Source organism: Nicotiana sylvestris, chromosome 3 (assembly GCF_000393655.2).
Source record: "Nicotiana sylvestris chromosome 3, ASM39365v2, whole genome shotgun sequence".
Lineage (NCBI taxonomy): Eukaryota > Viridiplantae > Streptophyta > Magnoliopsida > Solanales > Solanaceae > Nicotiana > Nicotiana sylvestris.
In genome coordinates this window covers 187,337,083-187,351,658 of record NC_091059.1, presented here as the reverse complement: position 1 = coordinate 187,351,658, position 14,576 = coordinate 187,337,083, and positions in this window count along the sequence as shown.

Sequence of the window (14,576 nt, the reverse complement as noted above, 5' to 3'; positions counted from 1 at the left end):
GTTAGAAATTGTTAGTATTGTTAAGTTCAAGTTTAAGTTCATAATTGTTTCTTCGTCGATCTTGTTATTTGTTTAAAGAATTTAGTTGTGTTAAAGGAATATATTGATTTAATCGTTTAATCCGTCATGTTTGTTGTGTTAAAATAGATTCATTCATGTTCATGTTTGGATGATCTTGAATCCGAATTTTGTATAGTTTGATTTCTTGTTTACCATTTATGATTATTTCTTGAATTGTTCTCATAATCTTGTTTAAAGTTTAATATAAGAATTGTTTGTTGTAATGTTGTTAGAGTTGATTTTAAGTTCAATATTATTGAATTTAGGAATCTAAATATACTTGTTTGATTGTTGTTGTTGTTTAAATCCGAAAAATAGGTTTGTTGTTGCCAAAAATATTGTTCAATCAAATTTTAGTTGTTCTTGGTTGTTCAATTTGTGTTCATGTGATTTGTTGTTGAAATGTTGTTAAAATCATGTTCATGTGATATTGTTGTTATGATGTTCATCCGTGTTCATATTGTTGTTTGAACATTGTTAGAAATTGATCATATTGTCTATATTTTGGTTAAGTTTGATTAATTGATGTGTTATAGCTGATGGGTAGTTTGGTAAATTTGTAATACGTTCAGGGGTAGTTTGGTAATTTCAGTAAGGTCGGAAGGGGTAGTTTAGGAATTGTACATTTTGTAATTGTTTATTTGAAGCATGGGGGACAAAATGAAATGGGGTGGGTTGTGATATGATTATTTAATATAAAGGGGGGACAAGATTTAATTTAAAGGGGAATCTTGCATTATTTTAAATGAAGCATGGGGGACAAAATGAAATGGGGTGGTGTGATATGTTTATTTAATGTAATGGGGATGAGTGGAAAGATAATGGGTTGGGTAGAGAAAAAGTATGGATTTTAATTAATTGAAAGGTTTATGGGGTGGGTTATAAAAGAGAAGTCTTGAAATCAGATAGAGGGGACACAGACAGAGAAAAAAAGAGAAATTTGAAAAAAAAAAAGAGCTTAACATTCATTCCGAAAAAAACATTGAAACTCTCAAGAAAAGAAAAACATACAAAGAAAAAATAAAAATAAAAAAGTTGAAAATTAGAAGAGAAAGAAGTACACACCTGATAAATATTCTGGTATACAGGTGTAGAAATTAAGGGTTGAAGATTAACTAGCATTTCAAAAATCTGGAAATTTCCCTTGGTTTCTGTCCGTTATTTTCGGCATTCCTGGATTTTATTTTGAATTTTTCAAATCTGTCACTGGGATTTTCGTTGACTGGTTATTGCTGGTTATTGTTGTTGTTGCTGTGTTACGTATTACGTTGCTGACTTTCTTCTTCTTATATTGACAATATCAGGTACACAACTGTAATTTTGGCATTTTGTAAGCTGAAATGAAGAATGGAGTGTTAAATTTTTAATTTAGTTTAATTTAATTTTTTGTATTGTATTTAGGTTATTCATGTATTATTATTCTGTAAATCACTGTCATTTGGCATAACTAGGCATATTATAGCGACATATTAAATAACGCCTTAACCAGATTATTAGGAAATATATTTAAGCCTGATTATTAATTAAAACTGTTTAATAATAAAAATAGAAGAAATAACGTAAAAAATGGCGTTATTGCATCAGTTTGGCAAAAATTGACTAAGTTCCTTATTCATAAGATTTTTCGTCAATGGTAAGTTAATCAGAATCATGTAGTTAATTTCAGTTAAAACATGAATTAGTTTGCGAATCAAGTATTAGGACATGATGTGAATTAAAACAAAGTTAGTTAAGGTTAAATTGTTTAAATTTTTTAGAAATATGGTTTAGTAATCAAGTTTATTTTTTCTTTCAATTTTCAGTATTTGTAAATAATTAGTTTCAATAAGCTTAAGTCTTACTAACAATTTGAATTTTAATCCAACTATGGGATAATTAGTTTTTTTTATTATTTTATTTTATTCCATGTTGTATTTATGATTATAATTTTTATTACTTTCTGTTAATATTTGTTTTTCTCTTCTATTTAATATGTTATTTTCAAGAATGTAGATATTGATTTTATATTTATAGACAAACTTAGTAATAATAAAAAGGTAGTCATTAATGGATATTCTTAAAATAAGGAAGGATTTCGCTAAAAATAAATAGATGTAAATAATACAAAAATTTACAGGATTCTCCAATCTCATTTATTTATTTATTTTAAAAAAAAATTACTTAGAATTTGGGATGGATTGTTTAGTGAATTTCACTTCCTTCCCCAAAGATAATGACACGCTAGACTCTTTAGGCGCGATTTGATTAATTTTACCTTCTTAAACTCGGATGCGCATTTCATGCGACCCAAATCTAAATCCTAAAACATTGAATAATAATGTGTTCCGGATTGCGGGTGCATTTCATGTGACGTAATCCAAAGACATGTTTTAAACGATGTTCACAATTTTATTTTTATTTTTATTTTTTTTAAAATAATAATAATAATAATAATAAAGTGTTAAAAAGTTAAGATTGGCACATCGGTTCATAATTGTATTAAAATCAGATAAATAAGTTAAATATGACAATTAAGCGACCGTGCTAGAACCACGGAACTCGGGAATGCCTAACACCTTCCCCCGGGTTAACAGAATTCCTTATCCGGATTTCTGGTACGCAGACTGTAATATGGAGTCATTCTTTTCCTCGATTCGGGATTAAAATTGGTGACTTGGGACACCCTAAATCTCCCAAGTGGCGACTCTGAAATAAATAAACCAATTCCGTTTCGATTGTCCTTTAATTGGAAAAACTCCCTTGCACCCTCGCGGGTGCGGAAAAAGGAGGTGTGACAGACACCATGTCCTTAATATTTACACAGCACACATGAAGAAAGGGTAAAACGTCTTTTCGTATTAATTTTAATAGAATAATGGCTACTTTTGCTCAGCATTAAAAATATTGGATAAAAAGTAAATACCATGTTAAAAATGGCTATCCCACGCCATTTCTGCACGAAAAAAGGTATACGAGTACGTGCTATATGAATGGACTACTCAGCTAATGGTTTTTGAATTTTTTACATTCCTATGCAATATAGGAAACTATATTACCCTCAATGTTTAAGGTCTGATATAATTACATTTAGTATACTCAATTACTAATTTTATACCATAAGGTGTTTTAACTGTACACTTATTGTACCTTATATCACTCCTAAATTTATGGTACCGTATATTCCTCCAAATCCCCATCCTCCCACGTTTCTCTCTCCCAACTCCACATCATCACCCACGTATCACCACACACCCACGTTTCAAACCATTATTCCCTCTGCTAAAACCAGAAAAACAATTGAAACCCTTTACCACTAACGTCCAAAATCAAGATTTTTTCTTCTACAACCAATCAAAATTGAAGACAAATCTTCAAAGTTCATACACAACAATAACTTTTGATGGTTATGATTTCGGATTCTTTTAGTAATATAAGAGGGAAGGAAAAGAGAGCAACAATTTCACTGTTGACAGTCATTAAAAAGTTTTGAATTCAAATTTGGGTTTTAAAAAATCATTATTTATTTGGATTGGTGGTGATGTAAATAATTGGGAATATAGTTTGGAGTTTATATCTCAATTTTGAGGGGTTTTGGTGAAGATTAGACTTGGTTTTGGCTGAATTTCAGATTGAAACTCGAAGAAGAAGAAGAAGAAGAAGAAGAAGAAGAAGAAGAAGAAGAAGAAGAAGAAGAATTGTAGACCGTTGTTTATTTATTTTTGAGCTTTTGTGTTTTTATGTTAAAAGTTTTGATGGGAGTTTGTTATTCCACTTCGTCTGTCTTGAAGCTAACTTGTGCAGAGGAGAAGATGTTTTTGAAGTTATATATATTGTTATACCTTTAAATTCAAGAAAGTATGGTTGTATTGTATTAAAGAGGCGTGAATTTGTAGAATATGTTGAATGTGAGGAATGAGTCAAATAAGACTCACAATGGCTTGTTTTTTACATTTAATCTACAACAAAACTACATATCATTTGAAAAATTAATATGAAAATACAGAATTTCAATGTTTCTACAAATTATCTACAAAATATCTACAAACTGTTCATAACTGAATTTATCTATATTTCATGCATGTTCGTCCGGAACACTAAAGTTACTTGATATGCCAACATCTCCCGTTATAGAGGAATACAACTTTCTACAACTTTCACACATTATTTCCATTCAGTGAAATACAACTACAATAACATAAAACTAACATACAAATTTTATACAATATGTCTTTTGTATATTTTGTATCTGATTTATACATACTAAAAATAATTTTCATACAACTAATTATATATTATACAACTTATCTATAATTTTCGTACATTATTTCTACTAAGTTATATACAACTACAATATAATACCACTTAAATATAATTTTTATACGATGTTGTTCAACTTTCATACAATAGTTAAATAAATAAACAACAAAATACAATTTTTCTACAATTTATCTATAATTTTTCTACAATTTCTACAATATAATGTATGTCATGTCTTCTTCTTCTTCTTCTTCTTCTTCTTCTTCTTCTTCTTCTTCTTCTTCTTCTTCTTCTTCTTCTTCTTCTTCTTCTTCTTCTTCTTCTTCGAGTTTCAATCCGAAATTCAGCCAAAATCAAGTCTAATCTTCACCAAACCCCCTCAAAATTGAGATATAAATTCCAAACCATATTTCCAATTATTTGCAACAACACCCAATCCAAACAAATAATGATTTTTGAAAATCCAATTTTGAATTCAAAGCTTTTTAATGGCTGTCAATGGTGGAATTGTTGCTCTTTTTTCCTTTGCTTTGTATTACTGAAATTTGGACATAATTGCTTTTGATGTAGAAGAATTGTAGAAGATTTAGTCGTTTTTGATTTGTGAATTGTAGAAGAATAATCAATTCGTTTTTGAATTGTAAAAGAATAATCAATTCATTTTTGAAATTGTAGAAGAACAATTGCGTTTGATGTAGAGACGCTAAATTTGAAACGAAACTGACGAAGAAGATTAATGTGCGTGATTTGCGTTTGGAAGATCTGGAAGAATATTTAATCCCCCAATTTTAGCGCGCCTAAATAAGGAAACCTACAACTACAATAATTCCTTATTTAATGCATGATCTATATTTTATAAAAATACTATTAGCATGAAGGATAATATGCAAACTATAATTTTCTATATGGTATAGGAACGAAAATTTCCCATGGTTTTTCTTGCAACAAGTCCATAGATGTGGACACCCGAACACTTTGCAGCTGTAGCACTATCTTTTAGAATAGGGATAAATTTAAACACTAGCCTAAAACAGAAACATCTGCGTAAATCAGCCAAAATAATCTATCTAACAATGGACAATAAAAATTCCGTTCCTATTTCAAGTGACAACCTCCACCTCTTTGTAAGTTTTTAAAATCATGAAACCCCCCCCCCTAATCTAATGGACTCACCTGTAAAGCAGGTCATATGTGATACAAGGCGGTAAAGAAGTTAGTAAATAGTAGGAGTAATCAAATAAATTAATTCACAAATTTGAATAATGAAGAAACTTACAGCTTGTTTAGATGGTTGTTAATTATTGTACTCTAAGGTATTGTTACTTTAAATATAATATTTGTTTTGATTGTTATTTATTATATTATATCGTTAAATATGCCGTTGTGTAATGACAAAAGATGTCATTTTATCTAACGACCGATTTAGTGTGATCGCGTCGTTACCTTGTTTATTTTTCTCTTATCTTGCCCTTTCTTGTTATTAAATAATCCTATTTTATCCCTTATCCTTCATTTTTATATAATAGTTTTACCTCATACCTTACTTTTTTTTGGTAATGTTGCAAGTTTATTCTTCATATTGTTGGTTCGTGACATCATGAAACGACGACAAACAATACAATCTATACAAATATTGTATACATTAAAATGATACAGTACAATATATATATAATATGATACAATACATTATAAAATGATACACAACAGATAGCGAGTAATATCATTTAATGGCAACCTAAACTCATATCTCTATCTCAAAAATTGGAAGTAAACAGAAGGGGGAAGGGAATTCAAATACTTAATTCAAGTTATATTAAATCATCAATTATTTATATAATAACGATATATACTTTATAGCAATTTCATAAAGGATTTGATATTGTGGTTCATTACTTGTTAATTTAGTCATACATTGGAGATTTAGCAGGTTCTAGAAATTCCATGTTTATCAAACTTCGATTGATGTGGTTGACTCATAAATGAATTAGGAGTTATTAAAAGATTCTGGATATTTCGTGAGCCAGAACATCAATTAAGAAAAAAGAAATTAGCGAGTCACTTGTTATGTTTTCTGTATTATTTTATGAGTTTGCTCTTATGGTTTTTAAAATTTCTAAAACCTTGCCTGAAAACGTTACACCATCCAAACTCCTAACACCTGGACTTATACAGTAAGAACTTAATTAAGCTCTTTTAATTTTGACCGGAAAATAAGAGAAGCATAAATTAATGATGGAGTATTTAATGTTGTCAGTTAATATACATCATGTCTTGCAAAGAATTTTTTATACCATCAAATTACATTTATATATATACTTTGGATGATCTAATATCATAAATAATTATTTATATCGTCGGTCAATATAAATCATAACTTGCCTTTCCATTTTTGGCCACTATTATTGGGTCATGAAAATGACTTCTTCCTCATCACCAGTGCCACCTTCTGTACAATTAGAATTGGTTTTCTAAAAATATGGTAAAGTTAATTACTAATATATAGTATAAAATGGCAATACGGTCAATTTTCTAATTAAGGATAGATTTACAAAGTCAATAACACATTGCTTTAATTTGGATTCGAATTATATGCATTACCTAATAATAATATTATGCAATGATGCAATAATAATTTCAAATTCACCTTTATTTCTACCGTGGAATGGTTTAATTTTGGGATAATTCAAGTATTTTTTAGGGAATCATCTGTGTAATTTCATCCGTTGAGTAAATCAGGCAAATATAGCTTGCACGTTTAGCCAAAAGCAAGTTCCTACGCCATTATTGTTGACACAAATTTGTTTTCCACACGCATTCCCGTGCCAAGTGTACTATTCCATGCACATGCCTAACACTTTCCTTGTGTGAATTTGTTTCCCCTTCTTGCCTTTTTCATACGTCTACAATAAATTGATGGATACACCAATTTGTTGCTTTATTTTTTTTTTCCTCCGTTCGAACATGTAATAAACACTAAATAAATTAAAGCATGTGATATTTTAATTTCTCTGCAACACGATGAATGGTCCAGTCCAATAAGTTCTTCTAATTGTTCCTTTCTTCAACACTTAGCAGATCTATTCCAATCACGGCGCTGATCCCTATGTCCTAGTTGAGCTGTTACGAGAATCAAGATTCGAAACCCGAGCTTTTTTATAGCCTGTTTGGTCAAGTTTCTCCGAGCTGATAAATGATTTTCTGTCAAAGTTGAGGTGTTTGCCCAAACTTTTAGAAGAAGAAAAAAAATATTTTTGAGAAGAAACAGAAAAGAAGTACTTTTGAGAAAAATATACTTAGAAGCACTTTTTAAAAGCTTGGTCAAATACTAATTGCTGCTTAGAAATATTTTTCAAATTAATTAGCCAAACACAAACTGTTTTTCACTAAAACTACTTTTGGAAAAAACACTTTTAGAAATAAGCTGATTTTTCCAGCTTGGACACTTGAAAATCGAGTTGCTAATAATTTCGGAGCGAAAATTATGAGCATTCAGCGTTTATATTAAATTGATAAATAAGAGCACATATGCCTTTCATAGACACATTAATGATCAAGTGACATGTATTCTTACTTTAAATATAGACAAAATACATACTTTACCTATCGACCTTGTACTCAAATTCCTCTTAAACACTTGTTAAACACGGGAATAATATTACACACCAAAACTTTTAAAAGTGTGTCAATTACACACTTCTTTTGTCATGTGTCACACGCGTGTATTACACATAAAAAAGGCGCGTAAAAACTAAAAAATACACCTGAAATTAAGTTTTTATTTTTTTATTTTTTCCCCTTTTAACTATTTCCTTTAAATTAAAGGAAACAAATATAACTCATGTCTTCTTCTCCAACCCCAAAACCCAATCATTTCCCCCCCCCCCCTCCAGTTCGTCTTCGTCCCCAATCCCTATCCTAGTTTTATCTACCACATCATATTTCGTTTATCCAACCACATGACTAAGAAGAGGAAAAAAAAAAAGAAGAACATAGGAGTTATTAAGTATTGTAAAAATCACCATTATTGACTTTTTGAAAAAGCTTGAAATTTAATTGGGTCTTGTTGATTTTGGTGTTCCATGACCTAAAAAATTAGTTTGACTTCGTGATTATTGTCGAGTAAAACTTTACTTAGGTAATTAATTTTGATAAAATTCAAAAAACACAATTAACAAGTTTGAAGCTTTGGTTTGAGCTTGAAATATAAGGATTTGTGATGGATGTTGTTAAAAATCGGTAAAGAATTGAATCTATAGTTATGGAAGAAAGTTTTTGTGGTGAAAGGGTTGGTGGTAGTATGGTTGATGGAGATGATGATAGGGTTAGGAAGATGAAAGGGGGGGGGGGGTTTCTTTTCTGTAATTTTTTTTTCTTTGAGAAAATGAGAAGAGAGGGTTTGGGGGGGGGGTTGCAGAGGTTTTTTTCCCTCAATTTGACACGTGTCAGATGCTGATTGGCGCGTGTAAGAGCAATCTTTGAGTTGATGTGGTCAAATACCGAAGTGGTGTGTAATTGACATACCTTTAAAAGTTTTGGTATATAATATTATTCTCGTATTTAAGAGGTGTGTAAGAGGGATTTGGGGACAAGGTCGATGAGTAAAATATGTATTTTGGCTTAAATATAGCATGTAAAGTCTTATTATATGATCTTTTAGAAAATTATGTCAAATTAAAAATAAAAAAGAGATATCCAATTTAAAACGGAGAGAAAAACTGGTTTGACAAGCTTTTAAGCCATTTTTAGATATTGGGAGTGTTTGCCAAAAAAGAAAACAACTTAAAAAAAGTCAAAAGCCACAAGTTGGCTGATCCCAATTTTTTTTTAGCGTAAAAACCAACTATCTTTGACCAAGTATTTTACCCTCTTATCCCTAATAATATTTATTATCCCAAAAATGTCCTTCACAACAAAATCCCAATTTAACTCCATTCTTTCCCGTTCTCTATTCCTACGACTTCCTCCTTTGTATTTCTTCATTTTGCTCTTTTTCTTTTTGGTTCTTCTCCCGTTGGTAACACTTGATTTGATTCACATTTTGAGTTTTTACTTCATTTTTTTTGTCCACCATCGCACATCTAGCCGGGATTATCTAAAGTATTTTCCAATTGTTTTCTTTCTATTTCATACAATTTTTTTATATCAATAATCATACTTCAGATTGAATCTTATTTTAGGTGATCGGTTCAAATATTAATTATTTCGTATTTATATTAATAAGTTTAAAATAAATATTATAGTAATAAGCTTCTTTATAGTGTTAACAACTTTAAGGATATTTCAGTCATTTTAATAGAAAAAATGCTTACCAGCACTTGTTTACCAAATATTTTAACAGCTTTTTTTCAGGTCCAGTACTTTTATCCAAACACATAACCGTTTATTTATAAAATCAGCTACAACACTTAAAAAATACTTTTAATCACTTGTGCTTAAAAGCTACTTTTTTAAAATCAATTCAAACGGGCTCTATGTCTAATCATTGAGCTTAATTAGGTACTGTCTGATTTTTGACAAGTGCCTTGCGAACCTTCTATTAACAGTCACTGCATGCTTGATTAATCGGTGAATTAACCCAAATATTTGGCCATTTCACATGCTACCACTTTGTGCTCACATGGAAATTCACGTGATGACAACAATAATAATATATTCAGTAAAATTTTATTAGTGAAGTCTGGGGAGGATAAAATGTACGCAAACCTTACCTCTACCCCGGAAGGGTAGAGAGACTGTTTCCGGGAGACCCTCGGCTTAACAGAAGAGATAATAATTTCAGAAAAGAAACGAAAGAAGAGATAGGTAACAACAAAAGAAGCAAGAGAAGTGATAATAATATCTTAAAATAGACCAAATAAGTGAAAGGGAGTGCAATAATATTATCATATGCAAAATAACAAAATAGTGTGAACATAACATATACCGCTACCAGATATAGGCAAAACTTTATCAGACTATCGGGTACAAAGAGGGAAAAACTATGAACTACCCCCTAGCCTACAACCCTAATGTTCAACCTCCACGCTTTCCTATCAAGAGTCATGTCCTCGGAAATCTCGAGTCGCGCCATGTCTTGCCTGATCACCTCGCCCCAATGCATATAATAATTAAGAAAATATTTTTAAAGCGCTTACAGAACTTTGTTGATGAATACATCAACTATTTGATCAACTTAGTAACGGTTGTGGAAGGAGAATAGGGGTACTGTCATACCTCTCTATAACAACATCTCTATATAACACTTCATTATAAAAGTTAAGTTTTTTGGAACCAATTTTCATGTTATTTTATAATATATGTTCTCTATAACATCATTTCGCTATAACATTCAAAAATATTCAGAACAAATGAGACTGCTATATACAGGTGTACTGTAATTAACTAACCTGTTGGGCCGTCCGCACGAAGGGGAAAGTCAAATAACAGATTTGACTTGTCGATCATATTGACTCTTCAACCTTAGTATTTAACACATGTAGAAAACTAATGAGTAATTCCCTGGAAATTGGAACTAAGTCCAAAAAAAGACCTAACCGGCCACCTTCTTAACTTCTTCGTTCTACAGCTGAACAACTTGGTTAATTGGTTGCCTTTCCTTTTCGAGATTTTGCCCTCTCTGTCATGTTTCTCCAAGTGCATGTATATGTTGTGCTTCCTTCTTTGTCTGGTTTCGCTAACATGAATGAATGCACATTTTTACACCGTTAGCTATCAGTATCTGCGTAAGTCATTACTTACCCGGCCGACCACATAATTGGAATATTTATGAGGAGTTTTATTCATAAAACATGTTTTCCTAACATATATAATAGCGACGGGCAGGGCGAACCTTCGCCGAAAAATTACACTATATATATAAGATAAAATATATTTTTTACTTTTATATATTATGTTTTGAATATTTTGATGCAACCCAAAAACATGGCTTATTAGTCAAAAAGGTTCAAAATCTTTGTTAGATCACTCATTTAATTCTCATTAGCAATAATCTCTTTGAATTTTTTAGTTTTTTTTTTTGAGCTCCGAAAATATTGCCTCCGCCACAGGTGACAGGAAACGTCACTTCATATTAATGACATGTCAAACCCCTTTTGATCTCTGACTTTTCACCTGCTGTTCATGCTCCGTTAATTTTGAGAATTAAAATTCATATGCAAGTTAAGGTGTATATGTGTTTTCTTTCCTGTACGGAAAAAAATGTTGATCGTGCAAAATTTTTTAATGTATAATTAAGAAGTGTGATTTTTTAAAGTTTTCCACAAAATTAATTCTTGATAAAAAAGAATCTTAGAACACATATTTTAAGAAGTTATTTTCCGAAATGACTTGATATTTCTTGGGCATAACACTCGTCTTACTTTCTAGCTCATAAGATAAGAATTTTTTAAGACACTATTGCTTGAGCAAAAAAGCGTTGAACCCTTTTGTTAAACTAACTATCAGAGATACAGAAGGTAAATCTTAGCCAAACATAATTAACTCTAGATCCAAGTATATTGAGTACAAACATCGAAGAAGAACAATAATGTCACGACCCAAACCGATGGGCCGCAACGGGCAATCGGTACCTTACTTAACCGAGTACATACGTAACGTATCTTTCATATTATACTATCACAGGTAAATGAGCCAGAGAGGCTATCGTAAGATAAATAGAATAAAACATGAGGAAATACTCGACATTGGATGACCTAACATGTAATCCAAACTTATACATATAGCGTACGACCTATAAGTCCGGCATGATCCTTTATATACTCGAAATATAGGCCGACAAGGCCATACAAGAATCCGTATACATGACATCTGTCTACAAGCCTCTAAGAGTACATACTTATCATAAGGTCGGGACAGGGTCCCGCCATACGAAACAAAACGTGTCTAAATCATAATGACCAAACAAGCCACTCCGAAGCAAATGGAGCGCACCAACATCTTCCGCCGAGCTGATAGCCTACTTGGAGGACTCTCGACCTGTCTATCGGGACCTGCAGGCATGAAACGCAACGTCACTAGGCAAAAGGGACGCCGATACGAATAATGTACCTAGTATGTAAGGCACATAAATAAGTGCATAAAAGACATGAAAGAAATATAGAGTACATGACTCAACCTGTAAGTCTGGACAACTCTGTAAATCATGAAATACTTATAGTGTCATGCATATGCATATGAATGTCATGTCGTGCATAAGTACATATGTTCATAACATCATCAAGCCTTTGAGGGCATCCCATCATATCATCTCGGTCACTGTGGGCAAAATCATCAACGTATACTAGCTGATCATGTGGTGGTGCGTATATAATACCGTAACATTTTTCCATATCACATATACATATAATATACATATATACGCATATATAACGTCATACGGTCATGGGTCAATGTAAATAAATGCAATGCATGAGAAGTACGTCAATAAAATCTTTCAGAATGTCATAAGATCATTATGCCTTGAGTAGTATCATGAAGTAAACTTTTTTTCAACTTACGTATTTTTCTGAGATCCATGAACAGATGATAGAATAATATGACACATGGGGAATCAAGAACATAAGCATCTCTAATATTTCTATAAATAAAGTAATGAATGGAAATTGTGCATCTGCATGTTTCGTTTGTATCATATGGATCATGCCAAAAGAAAGAAGGGATAGCCTTAACATATCTAAGTCGATCTCTTGGCAATCCCTGTAACACACGTTAGTTTCGACAAAACACGTGACGACAAGATCGGGGTAGGGAAAAATCCGTTGCTTAAAATACTATGAATTCTCGTTTGATCCCTTGAAGATGCTATGAAATCTTGTATGATCCGTACTTAGCATTTGCTATACGACTTATGTTTTGAGATTTAGGTTTGTAACATACAACATTTATGCTTTTGAATGCATATGAAGATGGAATTGTGACTTATGTTCCTTAATAAAGGATAAGACTCACGTTAGGTGTCTATCCATTATTAAATGGAAATGACTCACTTTCTTTTGAGAATTGCCACATAATATAGTGACTAATGGGTCATAATATCATGATTCTTTTGCTGCCACGTTTTGATTTAATACTTATCCAAATATTTAGTTTAATTAGGTAATATCCTGGTACCCGGTAATTAATCAATTACCTGTATAATTAAGAATTATCTCAACTTACTTAAAATACTACTCGCTTTTAATATACCTTGTACACCTTACTTTCATGGTCATGTAGTACCTTGTGTGGCATTAGTCCATAAATATCGGGTATTAACGCTCGACCCATATTTTATCCCAATATGCCAAACTTGGACGAAAAATTCATTTTTTTTGACTTGCTTTCCCCTCTCACCATCACGAATTTACTTATCATTTGTTTAAAAATAGCATAATCCTTATAATCTCCAAATAGTCTTTTTCCTTGGACTAATGTCAATTGCCTTATGACAAATTCAATGTACAATATTTCAAGACGCAACATCACTGTAATTTAATACTGCGAAGCGTAGCATCATCGTAATATAATACTGCAGGACGTAATATCGACGTAATATTGCAGGCGTAACTAATAATGTATAATATTTCTTAAGATAATTATCGTACATCAAATATGGATGATAGGCTTACATCTATGATAGGAATGCATCATAATCGTGGAAGCAAAGAAGAAGAAGAGAAGGAACTGTTGATGACTAAGAGATTTCTCTTGTTGATTCCATAGTGATGACTAACGAGAAAAATCCCCCTGTTATCTGGGCTCAACTCCCTATATATATATATATATTGACAATTTTCCTTTTTATCCAATGGTCTTTGACCAGCATACTATCTTATGATTGCATCCTTCACCACTCGCCCAAACACTACGCTTGTTTTGCAATATGAGTTTTCCGACGGTTTGACCCCGGCAATGGCCGAGGTGTTCTTTGCTATCACGCCCCGTAGGCGTGATTACGGCTTGGTCGACCCCTTGTCGTTCCCTTTAAGAACAACCATCCTATGGTCAGATTTTGACCCATACAGTTAGTCCCTCCGTCCGTCGGGCTCGTCTCTTGGAGATCTCAACGGGCGGATTCTGCCGATTCAAAAGTTAAGAGAAATCTGAACGTTATGCGTTGAACGAGGTCCTTAAATCGAGGTGGCGACGCGACACTTCAGTGGTATCATCAGACCGTTACGTCAGTTTGGAGCTAAATCGTTGCGTCGATTCGAGATATCATAGATACCCCTTATGCATCATTATGGCGCACGTTTCCGAGGTACCGTATTATTTCCCGTGCCCTTTCAGTTTTTGGATTGGAA